The sequence below is a fragment of the Pleuronectes platessa genome, chromosome 22 (assembly GCF_947347685.1).
Source record: "Pleuronectes platessa chromosome 22, fPlePla1.1, whole genome shotgun sequence".
Lineage (NCBI taxonomy): Eukaryota > Metazoa > Chordata > Actinopteri > Pleuronectiformes > Pleuronectidae > Pleuronectes > Pleuronectes platessa.
Window position 1 is genome coordinate 3,431,256 of NC_070647.1, and position 26,683 is coordinate 3,457,938.

Here is a 26,683-nt window from a genome sequence, read left to right on the forward strand (position 1 = left end):
ATACATCATTTTGACTTGTTCACAGGTGTTTTCATTTATCATTGCCATCTGCAGATCAGTGTCAGATTCACTCTATGTTCTATGAAAAACAGGGCCAATGGAAACTCAGACTCTTATAAGGTGCACAGGTAAAAGATAATCCTATTGATGCCAGTGTCGATGTGCTGAAATCAACACGTTACTTCCTGCCTCTCCCTGCTGCACCACCACTCATTTGAATCCTGCAGAGGTTTTGTTGCTGTTGTGAACGCACCCGAGCAGAGAACGTCCCACTGCGTTGTGCAACAGTCGAAAGAAAAACTTCGAAAAGAGTCACGACCCGATTCTTCAGAGAATCCTCCACAGGACATGTCTGGAAGTGTCTTTAGTTTCATTTGGCAGGCAACATGATGGGTATAGAGAAGGCTAGAGGAGTGTAGGACTGTAAGAGTGACTCTGAATCGTTTTCCAAGTAGCAAAGTCTAAAACTACAGTTACAGTAATGAAACTTCGTCTTCAGCCCCTTTTTTGAATAAGGTTGTTGTTATATAGTTGGTTACTAGTGCTGTCAAACGATAACAATATTTAATTGCAATTAATCGCATTTATGTCATAGTTAACTCAAAATTAATCGCAATTAATCGCACATTTTTATCTATTCTAAATGTCCCTTTTTTTGTTTTAATGCTCTTATCAACATGGAAGGTGGATTGGCTTGCTTTATGCAAATGTTTTATTTAATTGAAAAACAACATTACCAAACAGCACTCAGCCTATAATGCAGTTAAACCATGGCTTAATATTTTTTTTTTTTTCAAGTTTGCTGTGAACATAGCAGTCAGACCTCTTATTTCAGAAACCATGAACCGTAACAGTTAGGTTATCAATAAAAGGTAACCCTACTTTTTTTGCTTTCAGCAAGCTACTCAAACAGACAAGCAACAAAATAACAAACAAACAAAATACACAGGCAAGTGTCGGCCTACTTTGAAATAAATAAAAACGTATAGCTGCAGCCTAATAGGTTAAAAATATATATTTTAGTTGGCGAAATATTAAAGCAAAAAGCAAGAGCAGGTCAGACTGGAGGCGAGCACAGATACTGAAGATCGGTAGAAACCAACTGCAGCTTCTGCTCTGATCAAGAAGCTGAGGCGCCGATCTCTGAGCAGCTGAGACCAGAGAAACTCTGTGTTTTCAGTGTTTCCATAGATAAGAAGCAGTCAGTCACTGAGCGGCTGCTTTACATGACACACAGACTTGCCCGCTCCTGGTACATCATGACGGCCTGATCCTGCAGAGGGCCTCTCCTGCGGTGCACATCCTGCATCGCACATACTGCGGCGCATATAAATAAAAAAAATATATAAAATTTAAAAAACATATTTAAATCAAATTAATAAAAAAACTGCGCGCGCACATCCTGCGGCGCATATAAATAAAAAATATATTTACAAAAAAAAAAATAATAAAAAAACATCTCCTGCTGCGCAGATGTGCGCACATCTGTGCCGGTGCACATCTCCTGCAGTGCACATTCTGTGAAGGTGTTATCTAATTAGCATATGATTCAGGGCGAAGGCGCTGCTGAGCCTCTATCATTCACAATTGGAGGAAACCAACCCGGAAAGTCACTCATGATTGGCTGGTAGAAGTGTTGCCATTGGTCACCCTAGGTCATTGCAGCACACACGTGGGGTAAACCCCTCCCACACAATATTAATAATAAAAATGTATATATAGTTGTTACTAATAATATATATATAATAATATATCATAATTTATTAGTAGGCCTTTACCAAAAGCAATGCAGTTAATTAAGACTATACATTCATTCATGTGATGCTTGATGTTATATGTGAACATATTGTACAGGGAAGAAAAAACATGAACGAGGTATGTTAAGTCAAAGAGTGAAAAACTGAGGGGAAGCTTGAAATGTCTCATTGCAGCCTCTGGGTCATACGTTCTTTGTGGGAGTCTGTCTGAATCTGCCCCAGTGTGTAGACATCTGTGGTGTGTAGACATCCCTGGTGTGTAGCTGTGAGATCCAGTGTAGCCTCTAGTCTTATTTGAAGTGTGGCACACAGGTCGGTGAGCTCCCGGCTGTGGAAGGATGGATCCATGTCATCTGTCCCGCTTCAATCAGCTGTAAACACAATCAGTACAATCAGCACAGTTCAATGCTAACATACATCCACACATGTATCTGAAAAATGATTTAATGAATCTAACCTTACCCTCCTTTTTCTCTGCCGACTCCTGGACTCCTCAATGCTGATAAAAGGTCCATATGGATGAACTGGAAGCTCCGTCATACTGGTTCATAGTGGGTCTTAGTAAGTCATAGTACAGGCAGCTGGAAAACAACATGAGTAACATGAGTTTATTATTAATAAACGGAAATAGCCTCGCTGCATCACCGTTGGAAGATCCACAGCAAAATTCCTAAAAAAATCCTGAACAGATACTTACGTACAATGGCGTCGTTTTCCCGCACTGCAAATGCGGACTTTCAGCGAGTCTCAGTGTAATGTGCAGTGAGTCATTGTGCACAGGAATCAGGCTGTGAAAACACAACGATGAAAAAGATCAGATAAAGTAAAGCTGGAAGATGTATTTTAAACAGCACAGCTCTTCAGCCGGCCATTTTCATCAGAGCTGTGAAGAGACGGAAACTTCCTAAAAAAATAAAAAACCGAGAAAAGTCACATTTATGAAAAAACTTACGAGAACAAACTGTTCGATTTAATTAGTTCATACCTATTTAAACATGCACTAGTTCCGCTACAGCACTCAATGCTTTATTCTACTTTTAGCAACTGTTGCGCTAATCCCACAGTGGTTCACACATTTTTCAAATCTGAGTTAGCACACTTCACACGATCCTCTCATGTCTGCGGCAGATGCACTCTGCATTCACGAGGCTCTGATTGGACATGCACATCAGGTGATGACGCAAACGACCGACGTAAGTTCTTCAGAGTAAAGCTTCACAACTGTCCTTTTCATCTTAAAGCAGCGGTTAAAACAGCTTTTAAATTGAAATTTGATATGGGATGAGTATGTGACTGAGGACCCGTTTATTCTCTCTGGTTTTAAGTTATTGTACTTACATGTTTTTGCTGTTCTGTGTTTTTACCCTCATAGTTGAATGCACATATTGTAAGTCGCTTGGATAAAATTGTTTAGTGTTTTAATGGAATACTGAGAAAGTTCAATAAGAAGTTCAAATTATGAGGGAATTTCCAGTATTTTGGGAGGACAGATATCTTTATGGAAAGCCAGTAGAAGTTTGGAGCTTACAGGACACAGACACATCATATCCAACATCATTTCTGCCTGTTGTGCGGATTGCTGGTAGATGTGTGTTTAACACATCCACTGTGCATTTAACCAGCACAATTGAAAAAGTTACTGTAATCCTGCCACTCTGTACATTGGTTGAGATTTAGGATTGTGTTTTGGATAATAATAAAATGCTGAAATAATGTGCATTGTTAAATTTTTTATTTCATAGCATTGATTTTTCTCAGGGCATACAATGAAATTGTTGTTCCTGATGTTTCGTGTTGAGCTGAGCCTACAGAGGAGGGGCCAATTCATAATGTTACCAAAGACCCCGACGTACACTAACAAGAATACATCAGGGTACTTCAAACACCATGTCCAGAATAAACGCAGCTCGATCTTTCTTGATGCTTCACGGAGGCTTTTAGTGACACTCAACGCTTCCTCTAAAAGCCTCCCAGGGAAAAATGGAATGCTACAAGGCTTTTAATGTGAAACAGAACAGATTAAGAGCAATTAACTAGACACGGCTGTGAAAGTCTGGGGGAGCTCTGTCGAGCCTGACGAATCACATCGCCGTGTTGTCAACAGGGTTGTCTTTGTTTGAGGCTCCGAATACATGACAGAAAACCTGTATTAAAACCTGAGGGCATGAGGTTTCGAAGATGTGAATGGATGGAAAGCGCATGCGATGGGTTGCATTACGGTGAGTGCAGGTTCTGTCAGAGTAATGGTGCTTTCCAAAGTGAAGTGACTTTTCCACGCGCTGAGATCACATACATAGTTAATGCAAAGACGCAAATTAATTAATGTGTGTCACATGATCGGAGCAGCGCAGCTCGAGTTGGCCGCCTGAACTCGTTGCAAGCATCGGCATGAGTCCTCAGCCCCGTAACGCTGATAGTTATATCATGTCACATTCACTCAGTGCTGCGGTGAGTGACTCCTGCTTTGAGTCCCCTCTCTCTCTTCGTCTGATTCACTCAGGTCAACAGGGACAGGTTTGCTGCTGACATTGTCCACTTCATCTCTTTAGTGTGGTCGATCTCTCCACAGGGCTCAGCATACACCAATTTAGAACCCATTTTGCAGGGCAGGCCTCATAAAGAGGTGGGGGGTTTGTGAGGTGGACTAGCAGAGCGTCGTGCCACAGAGTTGCAAAGGGGGAGGAGGAAGAGGAGTGTCACTGAGGCAGAGGTCTGCGGGATACGCCTGAACAGCAGCACAAAGAGAGACCATAGAGAGAGCTTTTTCTATTACAGCACCACTGTTCATTAACTTTCATCATAACGTTCTATTGGTGTCCTAGCTAAAAGAGTAAAACCCTTTCTCACAGTGGGGTATACTAACATGATTAAGTTATCTCACAACACAGTTATGATAGTGTGACTATACTTTGGGTATGGGTTCAATTAAGGCCCATGTGCTGCATTGTGTAAAGCTACAATGAAGAAGAATAATGCTGCACCTCTCTGATGGACACAATGTGTATTTTTCGTGGTATTCTGTGAATTATTTTGGGAAATAAAATTAGAAAGACGACAGGACATGCAACATACAGTATGTTCCTAAGTGGATGCAAATTGGGGATGTTTCCAATAATGGTTGGCTCCTTAGGGCCAATACTGCAGGACACCAGGACATCTCAGTTCTTCTATTAAAAGTTGTTAATGGACAGGATGCATTATACTGGAAATTGTCAAAAAGTCGTTTTCCAAATATGTGTTTGAGCCAAATAGTCAGATGGAAGACGGTGGGCCATGAGGACAAAGGGAGTGAAAATGCTCTGGAATGCTACAGGAGGCGATAGACTTAATGTGAATAAGCAGCAACATTACAGAAAATATTACAAAGACTCATAAGACGTGGTCTAACCAAATCCATTATTAAGTTTTGATATTTTAGAAGAGTAACAAGAGATAAGATACAGATAAGATACATTTATTGGTCCCACACACATGACATGCAAGGGGGGAAATTTGTTCTCTGCTATGACCAATCTGGTTAACACAGGAGGACCCACAGAGCAGTGGGCAGCCATGCACGGCCACCCGGGGAGCAGGTGTTGGGGGAGTAAGGTGCCTTGCTCAGGGGCACTTAGACAGTGGGGTGGGATAGGCACTTTGACAGTGGGGAACAGGTCGAGGTGTTGTCCATCCAAGTATGTTTTTTTGTTGTCGCTCTGTGGAGTCGAACCAGAGACCAGCGTCGGATTTCATACCCATAGTCCAAATTTCTGCCACTAGTCCACCGCCTCCATTCGTACTTTGTCCTTTGGAGCCAACATAACAAGATCATTTAGAACAAACAACTTTTTTTTTATCACTGCACAGGTCAAACTAAAAAGGGAACTGAGAGGACACCATGGACGTTTAATGAAGGAATTAGCACAGGTTGAGATTGCAGTTAAAACTCTGAAGCCTTGTGAATCCTGAAATGCCAATAGAAGATAATGTTCTTATTATGTTGGAGAGGCTGGTGCTGTTTGTCATGGACAGCAACCTATAGAGCAGCTGTGTGTGCAAGTAGCCATCAGGTGACTGGGGATCTGCAGGCAGAGCCGGAGCCAACCGCTGAATGGAAAGTCAATGACAGGAGAAATTAGAGCAGGCCGATAGAGTGAACGGCAGGAAACATGTTGTTGTTATGACAACATGCGGGCCTCATCATCTCTGCTGATTGAATGGAAGAGTATAAACTGCAGCTTTGCACCAGCACACTCGTTCTTTTTTAACCAGTACAAACTGCAACCCACAAAAATAAGCATGTGGATCAGGTCTTTTCGGCTCATGGGGGAGTCCAGTGTAAATGTGCAAGTCGATCTCTTTCAACCAATTCACCACTGGTTTTGTCCGGCAAGGTGGTTTTATTTATACAGCACATTTCATACACAGAGGTAGATTCAAGGTGATGTACAGGGACATTAAAAACAGCACGGAGACCAAATTAAACCAGCTCAAGAAAGAAGAGTTTTAAAGCTCAACAAAAGCTCAGGGTTAAAGGGTAGAATAAAAGCGCTTTAAAGGGGTAAATTAAATACAAATGATAAATCCATATAAAAAAAAAAAGATGGGACTGAAATAATCCAAAATAGATAGAAATGTGTACAAAAATAACACACAAATTCAATAAAATACAATGAGGGTGTGAGGCGCTTTTTTAAAACACAATAGATAAAAAATAGATACACACTCATATCAGACAGGAAAGTGGTACATGATTACCCTAATATAGGTTTGATTATAGAGTGTAATTTGCATTATATTCATAGGGTTCTCTCTGCTTTTCCGCTGAGGCAAATATCTCTGGGGGAGGAGAGCTCCCTCGGGGAGTAATTACAACCAACTGTGTGACACTCGCTCGCGCCCAAATGCAAACTCCCTGTTTCGCATATGATCTCATATCAAACAGCCAAAATGAAAACTCCCCACAGAGTGGGCGGCAAAGAGAAAGAGGTTTTTCCGCTGGTCCTGGTTTTCTCTCCCACTGAGCGTGCTCCGTTTTACACTGCTGTGCAGAGCAGGGATTTAGGAGGTGAGCTGAGCAGCCCCCCCCCCGAGGCCAGCAGAGGCCAGTTCTGCCTGGACGTGCTGTTACTGTTAGCTTTATCCTCTAATCTCTGTGTCTGGGTTAATAAAGGACTGACTGGCTTCAGACGGGAAAATGCTGGGAAGACACTATTTTAAACTGGCGTGCTGTGCGTGTGCACTAACCATTCTTCAAATTAATCAATTAGTCATAATGAGACCTCAAGGGAGGCAAACTGATGTGCAATTCATATTTGTTTTGGGGCCTCGCACTGCCTGTTGTATTTAGGCTGACCTTTTTAAAGAATTCATAAGCATCTCAAACATACTCAGAGTTAACATTAGCATCTCAGCTCCAAATTATGCAGCTAAATTAAGAACGAGTTCAGAGAGACGAGCGGTGCTGCACGAGACGGGCGCAAGCGCGGCTCATCACTGTCATGGTGTGAAATGACGGTGTGCTTTCAGGCTCATTTGCTCCCCCCTGAGATTAAAGCCCTGCAATGGATAATCATCAAACCTATCAGAGGCTGGGACTGCACACACACACAACCGACCAAAGGATGTGAGAGACAGTGAGAACAAATACGAGGTCTACTCAAGAAGCAGCATTGTTTGTCAAGAAGTCAAAGAGTCTGTCCAGAAATACATCATGTGAAGAAACGGGTAAACATTTAGGTTCACAGGTTTTTCAAGCTTTCTTGAGGCGGTAAATGTGAAAAATAGAAGTAAATGACATGCTGACAATGCAAATATGCTGATGTTTATCGTTTGCTATCTCCACTGACTGTGTAGTGCAGACAATAACAATGGAAATGTTTCATATGCTCTTAGATTTATCTTTTAATGAACCTACAGACAAATTATCAGATGTAATACATTTAGGCGCCATGGGCTGATTTTTAACCTCAGCATTACAACATGCTTACAATGACTATGACAACATATGCTGATGTTTAGCAGGCACAAGGTTTACCACACTGACCATCTTAGCTGGGCATATAGATAAAATACCTAGGCTGAACTAGAGCATATTTGTCTGTGAGCACAACACAACTTACACCCAGGTCCCAGAAGCTCAAAACCTCCATTGTAGAGGCAGCTGGTAGGAGTTGTGATCAGAAGGTTATCTGGGCCTGTGGTGGAGATTTGAAGTGCTCTGAAGGTTTCCATTCTGGGTCTCCTGCAGCAGCACACAGGTACAGAAAGGCCGGAGGTGGGGCAGCAAAAGCAAACAATTCGATGGGTGAGGATTTCCATGGAGGCTGTGGAGCATGTTGAAGTAATTTTGTTTGGTATCAAACAAGTTCTGCCAGGGCATAAGCTCAGGCTGTGTTTCAGAAGGCAGCATGACGTTCCCCTTTCACCACCTTTCATGGTGAAGGCAGAGACATTAACATCAAGCATATTGTGCAGCATTAAACACATATTTCAACTCATGTCATCCACCTGCAATAATTCTTCCACAAGAACAACACGAATGACCTTATCAGCTGCCATACTTGGAACGTTCACACACTACGCAAAACTAAACAAACTTTTGAAAAAACTTTTTGTCCTGGTGTCAGAAACTTCAAAATAGAAATGGACACAATAAATCCAGAGTGCAAACCACTAGGATAGAAATACAAACAGTTTAATCCAAAGAGCAAACACAAGGAAATAACAAGGCCGTAAGAACTAAATGGAAATTCAAAGTCCAAACAAAGTAAAAGAAAATTAACGTTTGAATTTAGATTTATTTAGAACCTAATGATAGAGGAAAAATCATGGCTTTATTATATATATATATATATATATATATATAGATAGATAAAAAAATTATGATATTGTGCACATCATCAAGTGCCCTCACAGAAAAACGGTAGTAGTATCTTGAGTGTGATCAATTTTCAAAACAGAGACAAAACCATATGATAAATATGACTTTGATAGCCTTATTGTTTTTTTTATTTTATTTTGACAATGACGATCAGGTACTGGTAATCTGATATCATGACAGCCCTAATCACTGTTTTTATAACATATTATACATGATATTATCTATTATATACGTATCATTCTAAAGTGAAAATATGATCCCTGTCTCATAACTTCACTTGGCTGTGATTTTATTCCCCGACCGATCAACGATTTGGCTCAGAGAGCATCACATGGTTTACTGGCAGGTAGATATTTAGGTCAGCCGTCTGAACATTACCACACCAACATGACTGCTGCCAAAAGCTTGGTAGTAATTTGCAGTGAGCCTCTTTAATATTATGGAGTTGTATTTTACTGACTGAGGCTAAAATTCCACTCATGCGACACATGCCTTCCTCCCTCTTTGTCGACTCTGATGTAGGTGTGTCTCTTTGGAATAAAACATTGAGGTTGTCACTGGACACAACCAACTGGGTTTACATGGAGTGTCATCATCACAGTTGGAGCAAAACAGTTGCATGCCTTGCACGGAGGCCAACTGAGATGTGTACAATGTACAGGATTGTTAAAAAATGAATGCAACCTTTCCTCCTTATGGCAGTCGGTGCCATTTGAATCTCCTGTGTGTGGAAAAGGCAATAAACTGTAAACAATTTAGAGATGCAGAGCTGGGCCGCTCACCCAGTTCTTTATCAGACTTGATGAACCGGATTTCTTTTGTTTGGCTCCTCAATCCACGGGGACCCCAGTGTTAAGGTTGAGATCAGCACTGACATCGCTTGAGTAATGGCCCCCTGCTCTGGACAGGAACTCATAAAGCTTCCGATAGCACTTTATGTCTGTATAACCACCACATTTCCCCCTGTGGAATACAAACTAGGACTTGGGGTGTCTGTGCACCGCTTGCCTCTGAATTATAGAAAGAAATGGAAAGAAAAAGCAAAACTGACATGTCTTTATGAAGCAGAAGCTCTTTTTCTAACCTATTCTCAGCTGCTGTCTTCCCATCATACACATACACCACATGTTTAACTCCACATGCCATGCACCGAGTCTCCAGAGGTCCCACCGCTGTGTCTATGGCTGGGAGGAACAATAAAATGAAACAACTGACAGCTGACTGATGTGTTTCTTTATAATGCATGCTGCCTTTCCCTGTCAGCTGCACACTTTACATCCCTGCTGCTTTAGGTGAAACATGCAGCGTACTGTATGTGTGCAAGAGCCAAGGCTTTTAAAAGATCACATCAAATGATAGACCCACCGCCAAACACCTCATGGAACCGCCGCAGATGGATCGTCGGTGGATGCTTGATCTTTGACATATCTCACGTTGGGCTGGTACATTTAGGGATAGTGATATGTTTTAAAGACCGTCCCCTGCAGGGGGGTAGTGAATTATTATCCACTCCGATGAAATAGACCTGCGGCTTTTGCAATAACAATCTCCCAATGTCACCTTGCCCTGCCAAGCTGCAAATATACAGTAGAAGGCTGTTATCACCTCCAATGTGTGTTGACTGATAGTCAGGTAGCACACGCTGCAGTCGGCTTCACCGGGGATAATTGAAAGAGGTGCAGTCAGTAGGTCCTCCTGCAGGAAGCGCCTCAGCTCACACATATTCTTATGATGTGCAATGTGTTTACGGATGTCTGAGCTCGTTCTGCAAGCATCTCTCCTGAATTCATTTTCTTTCAAATCACAATTATTATCACAGTTGAGGGTCACACTCCTGCTGCATCACCCAACTTTCTATCCACCCTGACATTCTCCTAGAGGATAACTGTAAAGATAAGCAGCCTCAAATCACGATGCTCCCTCCACTGCTCTTCACTCCACTGAGATTACATATTCATGTTGGTACACAGTTTCCATTTTATGCCATATATTGTGTGTTCTTTACAAATAAGTCTACAGAACATTTCCCAGTAGCAATGCAAAGTACTTTTTTTATTTGCATACTCCATGCACCATGATATGTGTGCAGGAGAGTCGTGACCCGAGATGTGTGTGTGTGTTGTCAGCCTCTTTTGCCTCCATTGTCTCCTTTAATTGTAACGTGTGCATGCACGTACACATGTGGAATATCGTTGTTTCCTGTGTGGTACACCACCATACTTAGTACAGTGCAGGCAACCACCCCTCAACCAACTGTAATGATTAAACACAGGAAAGGAAAAGCTTGGGGAGGGGAAATGGGACACCTTAGTCCCTGATGACAGTCACAAGCATGGCCACAGTAATAAATGTTTTCCATTTACTGTGGACGGGTAAATATCCAAACTTACTGTAATGAATTTGTACCAATTTCCAGCTTTACATAAATCCTCAGCAGATGCTTCTTGGGATTACCAACCTCCAAAAGTCTGAGTGTTTTTCTTTTTCATCACAGTAACTCTAATCCACACCTTCAATCCTGTCTCAGTAATTATAGCCTGCTCCAGGGGCCTGTACTGCAGAGCAGAATGTTAACCTGTTAGCCGACACGCTGGAGCAGGTTCGGCTCTAGATCACAGATCAGAACCAGCCAACGGCCAAACTACTGAACAGTCAGATCACTGGACACTGGACCAGAGTCATTTTTTTCCAGTGAGAAATCATCAAGGGCAGCAGATATTTTTCAGACGGGTAAAGATAATGTTTCAGACTTCACTCTAGTTTTAAAACCGAGCCAGCAATTATTGCTTCATTTGAATTCAACGAACACCCTTGGACCCTGAGAGATGTCCTGACAGGGTTGATGATGTTATTCTATCGCTACCGTCCAGGAACACAAGCAGAACCTAGTGTACACATGGAGATTATATTTGTTGGTACAACGATGCGTTTACTTTCTCGGGAGACTGAGGTCATTTGGAGGAAACAAACAGAAACCTGCTATTGATTTTCCAAACTACGTGTCCAACAGTCTGGAATCAGTGCGTGTTTGTCTCTCTGGTAAAGCTCCATTGGGTAGACCGCTACATATCTGCTCTAAGATTGTGAGTCAAGTGCTTAAAAAAATTGGCACTGGCAGGTATTATTACATCCAACCACTCTCATCACTTATTTGAAGAACATAAGCTTTTGCCATCAAACACAAGATTTTAGAGAATAATTTGTTCCTCATTCTTTGTTAAATCAAAGCTTGATCCTCAAAGCCTGTGTCCCTTTGAGCACTAAATGTTTAAAGTGAGTGATAATACTGATTGCACGGCAGCCACTCATTCATAATGAAGTGTGTCTTCATGATCTGCTTTAATGTTTCTTTATGTTTTGTTGTTGTTGTTGTTGTCGTTAATGTAAAAGTGCACGTTTTGTGATGATATAGTGCTATCTTAATGTTTTACCTACATTATATATGAGCTAAGGTATTTCAGTAGCTCATATTGCAGTGTCAGCTTTCCAGAGTTGTGGAATTGTGTCATTACAGACCAAAGGGAGGGTGTGGAATCCATCCCTCACGGTGGATAAGCAAATTTTTCATGTCTCACCTATTACCTGAAACAAAACAGCCTCCCTAGCATGGGCTCTGCTTTTGGTCAGACAGTGGGTCAGGCTGTGACACACTTCCTGAAAGAAAAAAGAAATGAAACAAACATGCAAGAGGATATAAATCAGTTTTTTGCTGGGGACACAGTTCAGGAAACATTACCAGAAACACAAATCTAATTAAATCAGGATGATAAATAGAAGGTGGCCTGAGTAGATTATCTTACTTTCATTAGATGGTGAATCCTGCTCGGAGCCTCATTCTGTGTGTCCGTGGCAACATCTCTAATTCTATTAAGCATGTGGAGATTCACCGGCGGGTCGGTTGCGATTTGCACCTGAACGCAGCAGATAAGAGACAGTGACAGTCCTCATGTCAGATGGTTTTGACTGAGAGATGCATTTAAGGCCCTGATAATTTCACATGATGAAAATCAACACAGACTTAAGGCAAGTTACACCATGTGATGAATCTCAGAGCTCCTGTGCTCACACTATTGTATTTGTTGTTCTCAATGAAACATACACATTATGTTCAATACAGGGTGCACACCGCACCTAACGTATAATTGTATTGATTGGATGGGTTATTAGCATGAGCAAATGTTTTATTATATTCTATATACCATTCTTTCACACTTATGAAGTAACTTACGTCCCTAATATACCGAATATCCATTGAATGCCTATGCAGTCTAATTATTCAAGTTTGTATGTAAAGTGTTTCCTAAAATTAAGTTTTATTTCTTAATCCTCTAGTCCCCCTTTATGTTAACTTATTTATGCAATGTTTTTAAACAACAGGGGATTTGAATATCATTTGTCAGACTTTGAGTTCAAGCTGAGTTTCATAAAGTCCGTATCACTTTAGAACATACAGCATTAGTTCAGGCAGAGCACTTCTGGAAGTACAACTACATCATTTTCTCAATCATCACATTCCTGTATTGTGTACGCTACAACAACTTGTTGTAATTGTAATTGTAATCATTCATCTTTTAATTGTTGTGCCTGCACACTACAAGACTGGTCTCTGACAGGGGATCATGAGTTACAAGATCTTTCACCGGGAGGAATCTCCAACAGGTCTGTCCGCTCTTCAGACTGTGTTCTATCACACCGACACGACAATATCACACTGACACAGAAAATGCTGCCTCATTGTAAACACAGAGTGTGGCCGATACAATATCAAGTTGGCACCAAACCACAAACGGATCAAAGCACAGACGGAGCACATCCATCTATTTTCTTCCGCTAATTTGAGGTTGGTTGGGGGAGGCAGCAAGCTCAGCGGGGTGTTCCACTTCCCCTCGCCCCAATAACACTCTCCAGCTCCACATGAGGGATGTGTTCCCAGGTAAAATGAGATAACTAATCCCTCCGATGAGTTTCAGCTCCACCCTGGGTGTCATCGTTCGCCATGATCTCAGCCTTTTCCGGTCTACTTCTTTGTTATTCTGCTTTCGATTGTGTTGTTTGTGTATTTTGGTGGGCGTGGCTACTCCTTCTTTAGCCCAAATGGACTCGCCTTCATCTCATCTTCCTGGTACACACACCACTTGGACTGGCTCGTTTCAACGCAGAGGTTCTACTCCGTGCTCCCTGGATATCGGAACTCTCATCCTATACGTTGGGCCCCTTCTGACTGAGCACAGATCAATAAAAAGAAGAGGCTGAAAAGAGAAAATCAAAAAACAGTCCCTTATGTTTTCGTAGAGACCTAACGCTTAAAATGAGGACTGAGAATTATCATTTGACCATATTTAAGCACCTTAGATTATATCGACCACTCAAAGCCGTTTACACTATAATCCACATTCAACCATTTACATACACATTCCTAATATGTTTTTTCCACAGGGACACTTTGACAAGGGAATGTGTGAATCAATTGTTTAACGATAACAGTCGGGCTGTTGTGTATAATTTCCACTGTATTCATCCTCCATAATAACAGTTAAGATTATTATCTGTCATTCTAATCTGGATGATTTTCAAATCCTTCAGAAAATACTGTCTTATTACAGAACTCACAAAACTTACCTTTGTTTTTATCAATGTTGTTCATTAGCACACGTTTAAAGTAAATAACATTTATATTTATTTCCGTTTTAAACACTTGAGAGTGAGGTATCTGTTCTTTATGTAATCAAATGATCGCTTCAGGATCTTAGGCCACCTCCCTACGACTACATTTACGACAACAAATCAACGCTCCACCCTACTGCAGAGCTTTAGAGCAACAGAATGGAAAAGTGTAGAAACGCTGCTGGCCCCGTTTTACTTTGAAAACTCCAGTGCTACATTTCAGTCTGGACAGGCAGAAACGGAGACGTTTGCAGAAAGATGCCATAAACAATCACTGCTTGCTGAACGGGTCAGCAGTGCTTCCTACTCCTTACAAGCTGAAATCTCAGCACAACTATACGCAGAGACCTGTGCATAAAGAAATCTGACTCGTTTATTCAGCTGCTGTCAGGGTGCATGTTTGTTCAGGAATCACCGGAGCTGGTAAACAGCTCTGTTAATGAATGTGTCCACTGTGCTCCTGGGAGAAGGTTGTGTGGACTGATGAAACCAAATTTGACTTGATCAGGCATAACATGAAGCAGTACCTGTGACGTACTGATGTGCTGCTGCATGCCCAGCGCCATGAGTTTGTCCAATTCTTTGGTTTAGACTGTGCAAAGACTCAGTAGCAAATGTCAGCATGTCAACACACTCAACTGTGGTGGTGATCATGGGAGACATTACATGCTAAACATTGGGATATTAGCATTTAGATTAGAGCCCTGCTTTGCTTCAGCAGAGCCTCATAGAGCTGTCTACAGTCTCCCATCACACGTCAGTCACCGTGGTGAAGACGCTTTGTCCTCCGGGCCGCTGACAGGACGTTTGATTCTCAGAACGTTGATGGCAGAACGGAGGCTGGAGTCGGTGTGGATTGAATTTTGTGTGCAACTCGTGCTATGTAAATTTCTTGTAACTCCTCTCGCTGATTTAACTTCACAACAGTATATTAATCAACTGAAATATGCTAGTTACACATTAAATATATATTATATGACATATATGTAATATACAATACTGATGTATTTTCAATATGAGTTTAATGCAGGGCATTTGCATGTGATAGTGCATTGCTATCCCTACATAATAAAGAATGTGAGTCAGTCTTCCAGCTCTGCTCAGAGCGGTGCAGCCGTGTGGAAATGAACCATCACGTCGGAACATGAAATGAAAGGCAGTGGCTGGTCTCTGCTGGAAACAGACAAGTGGAGACAGATGAAGAGGGTTACAGCCTCAGCGTCACCTCATTACTTTGATAGCTTTCAAATAATTCCAGTGTCAGACCCGTGCTGGCATATCGGGCGCCTTGTATCATTTACCGTACACTCTCTGATCATCATCCCCGCCTCAGTTCGTCAACACCTTGGTGATCTACGACAGTCATTCATCCCACAGCAGTCAGTGACATTCACGGGAAACCATAAAAAGCAAAGCAAAAACAATTCTCCCTTGGCAGACGAGTCAACACGTAGTGACACCACACAGCACAGAAGCAATGCCTCAGCACAAACCAGAGCTTGGTAGTCGGGTCACGTCTGTGACCTTCACGTGGACCGCCAGGGATGTGATCACACAACGTGTATGCATCCCTGAGCCCTGATGATCCAGCGTCCCCCGCGTCCATGTCTCCAAATGAGACGTCTTATCTTAAGTTCATGCTGGACCAGCTTCAGGATCAGAGTAAAGAGTGAAAGGTTGAGTCTGTTCCCTTCAACTCCAGAGGGGCAACAAGAGGCTGTAAGGGGATTTCCAGAGCTCGTATGAATCCATGTAGCATTATGTTAATGCTATGCTGGCTTGTATGCTTATTAACATGTGCTTATGTTGACACCAGTTGATCCATGGACCTCACTGGTAACACTGTACAGTATAAACAGCCACATATAATGTGTCATGCTCTCTACTTTCACTTCTGGAGTTGACAAAAGCCAGTAGCTTAATCGACAAAATAGGAGAATTGTAAGAGCAAAGGAACAGGATCATTCCAAAACTAATGATTGGTGTTAGCTAGTCTGCCATCTCTAAGACTTGTATAAACACTTAAAACTAAATGGATATGGACGCATGGAGGTCTGAATGAAAGCAATGTTGGTTGGCAGGATATGAGAGTGCTGTCTTCAGTGTCCAAGTCAGAATTGTTGAACACCACCATGACCCCATGGTTGTCACATTGACTTTGATCTGTAGGGGCAGGCGTAGATCTACAGAAACATTCATGTTGGGGAAAGAGGGTAGCAGAAATATTACAAAAGTATATATATATGCTGAATTAAAACAATAGAATTATGTATAACTCTTTGTTTTGAAAAGATCCCAAAATTCCCACAAGCTTGTCACTGTTAAAAGTGCAGTGGGAACACTATATCTAACTGTATGAGAGCAGTGTAAAGAGGTCTGGAACCAGGCTGACAAATTTGATGAAGTCAATGAGGTTCACGTTAACCAGAGTGCAGTTCTTAAATGTATCATCTGAATAGGAGATGGTAGGGTGTGTAGAAGCTGCTCATGTTTCAATATTCAATGAAAACCCTACAAAACCCTCATCTCTCATAAGGTCTTATATCTGCCTCCACATCGAAGTAATGTGCCATAATGTTATTGTGACATTGTGTGGCAGTGTTGTTGAGGAGCTACCAGGGAAAATACCGCCTTAGTTAAGTACTTGAGGGAATTTAAATAGTGGGGCTGGGTTCAATAATTGTTAGCCTGTGGTGAAATATAACTGTCAGGTGGAATCAAAGGGTGTCGTTTTGGAAAACCATTTAAAATGCACTTACATATAAATGTGTTGAAAAGACATTTCAACTTGTCACCCGGGTTTCCCCGCCCCCACTGTCGGTCAGACGTGTAGACCACCCATGTTCCACCACCTAAGCACCAGGGTGAAAGTAGCAGGTATGACAGCCAGTAATGAAAATGCTGTGTCCCCCACATTAGTGATGGAGTGCCACAATATCACATGAAACAATCAATAACGCCTTACGTCACTTATATTCTTCACAGTCAATGAATTGTGACAGTTTTGCTGACAGCTGCTAAGGGAAAATTCAGAGGTCCATCGTCTGTATTTTGCCAAATCATTTAACATCTTCCCAACAAATGCTGCTAAAACTGAAACAGACATTCTTTGGGTACTAAATAACATAGTTTACTTACCACTGTGACACTGTAATCGAGGTAACACTTAAAATTCAAAATCCTTGTATGTGCAAATTGTCTGAATGTAGCGAAAGCTTAGAAAACATGAAATGTACTTAATTAATTTCTCTTTGTGAAGAATTTGTGATGTGCATGGAACTTTGAATGTATCATATAATGCAAATGGAAATAGTAAGAAATAAAGGAAAATGTACTCAATGTAAAATGTAGATAAATGTAAAAAATGTAATAAAGGAAAAATTTCTAAAACCTACCTTTTTCAAACAGGACCCACAAGATAAGTAATTCATACTTCAGAGAGACCAAAAATGCAACAGCTTTAAAGGAATATTTTCTCCTAGTTAAAGTCATGAAGTGATGAACCCCACAGAGGCTCTCAGCTTAGTTTAATTTAACCAACATTTGCAGATTTGCACATTTTAAACTACATGAATAAATAGTGATCTGAATCATAGAAGTATCAGCAGGATCATGTAAGTTATGCAGAGGATTTTGCACGATAGACCTAAAAGGGGTCTGGACAGTCCAACACGATCAGTGATTTATTTCAAAATAACATTAACACCCAACTCAGATCACTTACCCTCCAGACTTACAGTAAACTACAACAGGTTCATAATACTAAAATATGAATTATACTATAGGCTAGGTTAACCACGCTGTTCGGAATACCACACTGGATTATCCCCCAGAAACCTTCCTCTGTGATGCTCTCCTCCTGAGTCTTGCATCACACCAGTACACCTGCAGATCCCAGTTGCCATCTGGTGCAAATTGTGCAGCGGCTTGGACTCTCTTGATACTTGCCTGCAGGTCTAGTTTGAAATATCTAACGGAGCTCCACCGTCTTAATCTTTTTCAGATTTCATAGAACTATAGCTATGTCTGTAATTTTCATTTAGAAATTGTACATTGAATTACCGGCTTTTTGAATAAATTTTGAATTAAAGACATTTTTCACAATCATTCTCTTTGGCACAACTTTGAAAGGTTTTGCCAACACCTTTATCACAGTTTGTAACTGGTTGAGTAGAGTTGGGAAAGCAAAACTGCTCAGCTTGCTGAATTGCATCTAATCAAACACTCTCCTCACCCCCATATCCCCCAGCTCTTCACTCATGCCTCATCTACTGGTAGGGTCTTTTTGTTTTTTAACAATCCAGGGAATGCTGTGGCTGCTGTGAATACGTTTAAGTTCCTCCTCTGGGAGCCAGAGGCCTGAGACGTCGGAGGAGGGAGCCCGAGGGAAGCCTCCTCCTCCAGTGGCACAAGGAATTGAGAGACTTTGCCTCCATCAGTCCTCCACACAATCAGGGCTTTGACCCGCCAGCAGCAAGCGCTCAGAATGGAAATGAACTTGCCTATGAAGTGATAGTGTGGTTGAAAGTGTGTGTGTGTGTGTGTGAGAGACTGATTATGTATGTGTGTGTGTGCAGGGGCGGGCACAGAGGCTGGTAAGGTGTCTAGACAATGAGGAAGCACTTTTGAACTCTCTGTTGTCTCATTACTTTTGAGCTTCTTGTCTGTAATCCTCCATAAGTGTTTGCAGTTACTTCCTGAATGAAGGCGTCTCTCATACCTGACAGCAGCCGAGGGTCATAGCATCAAGAGAGGACTTTTCACCTACTCAGCCTCCATACTAATGCAGTAGACAGGCGCCGGTGGGGAATTCTTAATCATGCTGCAGGGCATCGTCCTCATCACAGCTCCGCGGTTACAGCACAAGCACTGAAGGTCATCACACTCGTCTATAGCTTTCGATCTACAATAGCTCTCAAGTGATCTCACTGACCATCACCTCCATAAAATTGTTTTATTGTTTCTAAGTCCCTTTCTGAGGAAGTATTTTATGAGCAAACCGGTTAATATTTGCCGACCGGACCTCAGAGAACAGAGGTGAGTAAACACACAGCATGCAGGCGAAAGGTCTCTTTCTATAAACATGTTGGAGGCTCAACCGCTGGTGGAGAAGCTAAACAAAATAAAACAGGATTATCTAGACCTTTTGAACTATTTGTCTGTTAAAAGAAGTTCAATATGATTTGGAAAAAAAAATCATCGCTAATGAACACTTTGTTTATAATTTGTACAATTAATCAATCAATAAATCTGCTGAATACATTAAAAAGGTTTCACAGGGGATTAAGTGCTGGGATATTTCGTAGCTGGAGTTCAGAAGGTCCCAGCAGACGCTTCATCTATCCATCAATCAACTTATACAATTTTATTTGTACAGCTCATATTCACAAAATTACAATTTGTCTCATGTGGCTTAACTCCTTATGCAATCGCGTCCCGTATTCGGGACGCAAGGTGTGTTTTTTTATCGATCAGCGTCAAACATTTGTATTTAAAGAACTGTGTCGTACAGCTAGGTACTAATGCCACATATCTGTAGAAAGCTAAGATTCTTCTGATTCCACTGATGTAAACCATTTAAAGATCCGATCACCACAGCCGATACAATCAACGTAACAGTCAGACAACTTACCAAAAAAAATTATTAAGACAGTCGACGTCACTCACCTAAGAAGCATGATATTAATCCACAGATCGATAACATTCCAACAAAAACGGTGTTGGTACATTGATAAAGGTCCAGACGATCGAATCCAGTAACATAATCACTCCATAGCACACTATTTCATCAAAGAATAGCCACAGCCAGCTGATGCGTAATCTCAGAGTAGCCAGCAGCTAAGTGCCAACTTTGACTTTTTTTCCGTCCTAACTTCTATTAGAAGGTAAACAAAGCAGCTCTCTGGATTTCAAAATGGTGTCGGCAATATGACCTTTAGATGGACAGCTCATTCGACCCAATTGGAGAAGGCAGGGGTTGTCCACATTCGGCAAAAGCCAACGAGAGCCCTCATTTACAGACAGTGCGCGCCCTTCCTCTGACGTTTACAGACTCAGCCAACTGCAATCGTCTGTTGTTATGACTGGCTTATCGTTTAGCCAATTACATTTTCCAGCACCTACCTGTCCTCCGCGACCTGATAGATAAATAACAACACACAGCAAGTCACTGCACAACAGCGAACACCTGGTTCCAGAGCATCTCATCTCCGTACGTAAAAGTACGGTAAGTGAGCGGTGCATTTGAGACCCGTGCGTAAAAGTCAGAGAGCGTTGCTGTGAGATCCGTGCGCAGAATCCAGTCTTGCTTTGGAGCGTTTTGAAGCTCGGTATGGTGAAACGTTTAGAGAAACGAAACTTCACGACCGAAGAAGCCAGGGATCTGTGTTATCGGCGTGCAAGTGACAAGTCTGATGATGATGTATCAGATGAAGACAGCGACCAGTCGTTTGACTCCGGGGCAGAGGCCATGTTTCAGGAAGGACGAGACATTACTCTTGACAAGTACGTATTTTATTATAATATATAACTTATAAATTACTGTGTGTGTGTGTGGGTTTAATAATCAACAGTAAATCCTAAAACCAGTAAATCCTAAAGTTTTTAGGATTTACTGTTGATTAGTAAAAGGTGTGGTTTTAGATGTGCGAGAGGTGATGTTGTCTTTGTTTGACGATTGCAATGTGCTAATAGATTAGGGCGGGATGAGTTTGCCTTTGTATGTCGATTGTAATGTGAACAGTTATGCATATAGGTGTGGGGTAGTTGTGTGTTCTTTGTTTTACGATTGGAATGTAAATAGGTGTGGTATTTAGATGTGGGGGAAGGTGTGTGTTTGTGTAGAATGTATACAAGTTTTATCTAGATTTGTAAATGACCGTTATTTCTTTATTTTCACAAAATAGGCAATCATCTGATTCAGATACAGCTTGGGAGCCGGTTACATCGTGTCCAGCCAGCAAGCGGCCACGTAGAGTGGAGCAGCCGGACAGTTCCTCAGGAGAGGAGTCCAATCCCCCAACTCCTCAGAGAGGTTCTGCCAGCAGGAGAAAACCACGAGGCAGAGGAGGCAGAGGAGGGAGAGGTAGGGCGAGAGGGAGAAGCGGCAGCAGCCGAAGTCAAGCCGGTGTGTCAGCCATCCCATCTGGAGAGAGATGGAATGATGTTGATGATGCAGATGGGACACCACCGCAGCCCACCTTCAGACCCACACATACACCAGGACCCCAGCTCATCTCTACAGCGACGTACACAGTCCCATTGGGTTTTCCAGCAAATAAGTCCCAGCTATAGTCAGCAGCAGGCATCTGTTTACCAAAAATATTCAGGCGAAAATAAAAACCTTCTACCTCACTGTGTGCCAACTGCTATTACTCAATGCAAGTAGCACTTATAGTTATTCTGACTATTGGGTAGGGAAGATCAGAATGTTACCTTTAAAAAGAGACCAAGATCATGCATGTACTCCAAATGGTTCAAGAACAGCTTTCAATTTAATTTGGGTGTCCTCAAACAGGCGTTTTAGGCGATTTTCACCCGTTTCTTAAGAGGTTAACAAGGTGCACCATCCTCCATCCTTAACCCTCAGAGAGAGTGGGGAAAACTCAGTTAACAGGGAGAGAAAACATTGAAACCTCAGAGACAGAACAGCAACAAAAAATATATTTAAAATATTGATGAGAAAAGACAGAGTCGAACACAAATGAAGAGATTCATCAATGTTTAAAGCAATTATATGTAATATCTGCATGTCTGGGTGTGGGTGTGGTTTCTCTCTGGCACAACTGTAGCAGATCTTTATTTTTGACAACCCTTCCACAAACTGGTCATCCAGCATCTCCCCAACAATTCCCACTATCTCATCAATGATGTGGTTGCTGGTATATTTGGTGTTTGCACGGACCTAATGGGGACAGAAAAGTAAATAGGACAGTACCTAATTATTTGACAATAATTACGAGGAGATGCTTAGTTTACAACCATGTAACTAAAGAGCTGAAGTATTTACATTGAGTATTTACATTCAAAATGGTGCAGCCCAATCGTTTGCACAGGGACGTGCTAGGCTCATAGCTTGTGTTGTGGGGCCACTTTTGCTTGAGGCGTTCATAAATTATTTTGAACCAGCCCTCTAGACAGTGGTCCATGTCTACTTGTGCAGCCAAGGCACGCTGCAGTGTTCTCCCTTGAGGCTAAACAAAGTAATTATTTTCTTAACAAATATTTGCATTATTTTTGATGGAATAAACCTGCTGTGAATGCGCTACCTTTCTCTAATCAGATTTTCTTCCACTTTATGGGAATCGGTCATATCACAGCGTTTTAATGACACAGCAGTCCACCTACATCTAAAGGAGAAGGGGACAGAAATTTGAAGACAACAATGTCCACATTTCGGCCATGAAGACAGATGGTTTGAAAGAGAAGTAGCTGAAACCCTGAACCCTAACCCTGAAATTGAAGGAAGCCGTCTATGTGAAACTAGAGACACCATCTCTGAACAGGGGAGGTGGTTTAAGACACAACCTATCATCCTCAGACAATGCAGTCTTGACTTCCATCCCCAGGAAGTTTAACAACAATCCACACTTTAGTCGTGTTGGTGGGTCAGCGACTCCCAATGAAACCAACAGCAGGGTGGGTCCAGCCTCTCAAGTAACCTCAATGACTCCTGACTACCCCCAAGTTAAATACCAGGGAGTCCCAGCAGTAAGTTAGAACTGAAGAAGTCTCGTGGAGGGGAAACATCTTTAAGAAACTCAATCAAGACCAGTTGACCTGTTTTTGGCACTTGAGTGAGCATTCGTGCGGATAGCAAATTAGTATCGAATATATTGAAAACCATTTCAGATGGTATGGTCATGTCATTCCTTCACATTTACCAAAGGAGGCAATAAATATTGTCTGGCTAACAATCTCTATGATAGCAAGACTCTCTCCTCTATATTTCTGGATGTGATGACTTTGTTTAAATGTGGTAATACCTTTTCAGGAATATCACCTGTAGAGTTCAGCAAACCCACAAAGGCCCCTTGACGAATATATATTCATTCTTAGATGACAAGAATTGCACCCATTAAAGGGCTCGTCCGGGATTTGAACCCGGGACCTCTTGCACCCGAAGCGAGAATCATACCCCTAGACCAACGAGCCATGAAAGTCAAGATTTCCATGTCTGTAAATATTGTTGATTGGAATTAAAGTAGGAATCAAACAGCTGTAACACCTTGGTATAGTAAAGGCTTTAATCACAGTTTGTCATTGTAAGCCTTAAGTGTAGCACACAAGTCTAAACTGAATGAAAATCTAATTTGAACCAGGGACCTCTCACACCCTAAGCAAGCATTATATATACTCCAAGACCAACAACATGCTGTTGGATGTTGTTGACCAGTATTAAGGCATACATCAGACTGCATGGCATGTCATGACTTCACATTCACCAAGTAGCCAAATCATTGGGCCTCATGCAAGAACATGTTTGTGTCCTTTTCTTAAAAATGTTCTAGTGGTTAGCACTTACGAACATCCCAACTCAGAAAAGTATGTAAAAGATGTGTATAAAAATTCTGATTATCACTTGTGTGTATTTGAGTGAGCATGCGTGAGGATAGCAAATTAATATATATAAATCAAGGCTACTATGACTTCAGATTTCCAAGAGCAGCCATACGTTACAGTTCATTCATCTGTAGAGTTTAGTTGAGCCAACATACAAAGACACCTTAATTTTAACCGATATTGGCCCTTAGAAATAAAGGTTTAAAGGAGTGAAGGGCTCGTCCGGGATTTGAACCCGGGACCTCTCGCACCCAAAGCGAGAATCATACCCCTAGACCAACGAGCCATGATGATGCTTATCCCCAAAGCAACTAACGTAGCAAATATTGTTGACTGGACACACCGTAGGTATCAGACAGCAATTATTTGGGGACCAATTTCACCAAATAATTGAGACTAAGCACTTAATACTTCTTGATACTACATGTGTTGTGTTCATTGATTCATGGCGGTTTCCAAAAAAGTATATAAAAAACTTCTTCTGAATAGTTCTCTTGCTCTTGGATCAAACACATTGATTTAATGCTCAAATTTAAGACCTTAAACCAGTGATTTTCAACTAGTGTGCCGTGAGAGATCGTCAGGTGTGCCGTGGGAAATTATCTAATATCTAGTGTTGCACCGAAGATGTTTACCGACATCTGCACATCGGTAATAAACTTGACTTTCACCGATATCATTGGTATTTGTGGTTAAACCGCTGGGCACGTGCCGCGGCTGGGGGAGCAGTCGCCCCGTCGCCCTCCTCTCCACGCCTCCGGAGACCCGGCGTGCGGCACGCCTCAACGTTTTTTTGGGGGGTGAGGTCCTATTCCGCGGTGCCTCACGGCGTCAGTGGTGCGGGGGTTTTCTTTCTCTTGGACCGCGGGGTGGTGTCCCCCGCCGGTGCGGAAGGCGGGCCGTTGGAGGGGACCGGGTACGGCGGTCGGCGTTGGCAACTCTGGACGCGTGTCGGGCCCTTCTCGCGGATCACCTCAGCTACGGCGCCCACTGGGGGAACCCTCCGTTCGCGCGGGGGGCCCCCCCTGGCGGTGCGCCTCGGCTGGCGCCTAGCAGCTGACTGGTGCGGACCAGGGGAATCCGACTATTTAATTAAAACAAAGCATCGCGAAGGCCCACGGTGGGTGTTGATGCGCTTCTGCCCAGTGCTCTGAATGTCAAAGTGAAGAAATTCAATGAAGCGCGGGTGAACGGCGGGAGTAGCTATTGGCACTCAAAACAGGTCAATCTGTTTTAGACAGGGTTAAAAGGTCCTGTTTTAAATGATCCTTGTGGTATTTTGACCAAAATATGTTACAGACATTTCAATAAGACCCCAAGGAACCATATCAACTGTGATAAAATGGGTATAAAATGTCTCCGTTAAATAAAGTTTACTTAAATCAAAGATTGTTTCATAAATCTGATTCAATACCTCATTAAAAGGTAAGAGTAATAAAGGGCTGAAATAATTTAAAATAGTGCTTTTTAATACATCTAGAAACTATATTACTAATTATATGTATTATATGTACTGTGTTAGGCCATAGAGTGTCATTTTGTGTCATTTTGGTTGGTGGTGTGCCCCAGGATTTTGTAAATGTAAAAAATGTGCCGCGGCTCAAAAAAGGTTGAAAATCACTGCCTTAAACGATAAGGCAAAGGGACTCCGGGGAAGAAGTCAAGTCGGTAACATATATTGAGGAGATATTCATTTCTTTAATGTGATAAGGAGGGAGAAGAGGAAGGAGAAGCTGGGATGAGAAGCTCTGTGTGTCGTGTGTCATGTGTCCCCAGACGTTCTAGACCTATAGCATCATAACTAAGAGCAGGTCTAAGACAAGCCTGGATCGGCTCTAGCTGTAAGCTTTATCGTTAAGGGAGGATTTAAGCTTTCCCATACCTCTTGCTAAAGGTAGACATAATCTACCAATAAGGTTATTTCTGCTCCCAAATTTGACCAGTCTCTAAAAACGGTTTTGTAACACAGACACACACACAAACACACACCAATTTTTCTCCCTCACTGAGTAGACATTTCAAAGTAAAAAAACAGGAGCATCACCTGGAAAAAATGATCCAGTATGGTTGAAATGAGGCTTTTGATGTCTTGCCATCCACCTTTGGTGTATAAACTCTCTTCTTTTCCTTGCTGGATTGCTGGATTGCTGGATTGCGCTCATGCAGGGAAACTCAATGAGGGAACATCAAAGTGAGTTTGTGGCTTCCACCAATTTTCAGTTCCTCTTCGCTGACTGTGGATGTGGCTGTTCAAAGAAGCCCCAGCCAGTAGGCATACTCTTACAGACTCCAAATGACTGTATTAAATATGTTTGTGTGACCCACTTGTGCTCTATACAATGTAATTTAATCAAATATGCCTCAATAATAAACAGTTTCTATCTGAAGATCGTGCTGTTCTATTTTTGTTGAATCTGTCTGAGGGTTAACACTGAAAATGAAAAGCTCTGAGACGACCTTGTTTCAAACTTGTGTTTTTCATTTTTTGTTTGAGTCTTGACTTTGGACAAAGCAGTTAAGACAAAATCCCTGAAAACATGTGGTCATACAGGGGAGATTACAAGTTCTATCTCTATCCAAAGGTTCTGTGATGTCAGATCCAACTCCAGCAGTAAATGACACTTTCCAGTAATTCTGGCCTATTGTTCACAGTTGATTCAGAGCTTTAGACCTTGACTGGTTGAATATTTTGTAACCCTTTAAACACCCTGAGGCATTTTCTGGCTTCTTTCTTCTACCTAGTGCATCTCAAGGGGTCAATCACAGCGTTATGTGAATACTGAGACAGTGGATGGTTCTTTAAATGTAACAGGAAATGTAAAAGTGGCTACATGCTACA

The 26,683-nt window shown here is 41.9% G+C and overlaps 2 non-coding genes across 2 annotated transcripts; both read right to left on the reverse strand.

The window, feature by feature from the left end:
- Positions 1-23,364: 23,364 nt before the first annotated feature.
- Positions 23,365-23,436, reverse strand: trnap-cgg (transfer RNA proline (anticodon CGG)). The gene has a single exon. It is a non-coding gene; the product is annotated as a tRNA-Pro (tRNA).
- A 622-nt stretch (positions 23,437-24,058) lies between these two features.
- On the reverse strand, positions 24,059-24,130 carry trnap-ugg (transfer RNA proline (anticodon UGG)). Its single transcript has one exon. It is a non-coding gene; the product is annotated as a tRNA-Pro (tRNA).
- Between the last annotated feature and the right edge of the window lie 2,553 nt (positions 24,131-26,683).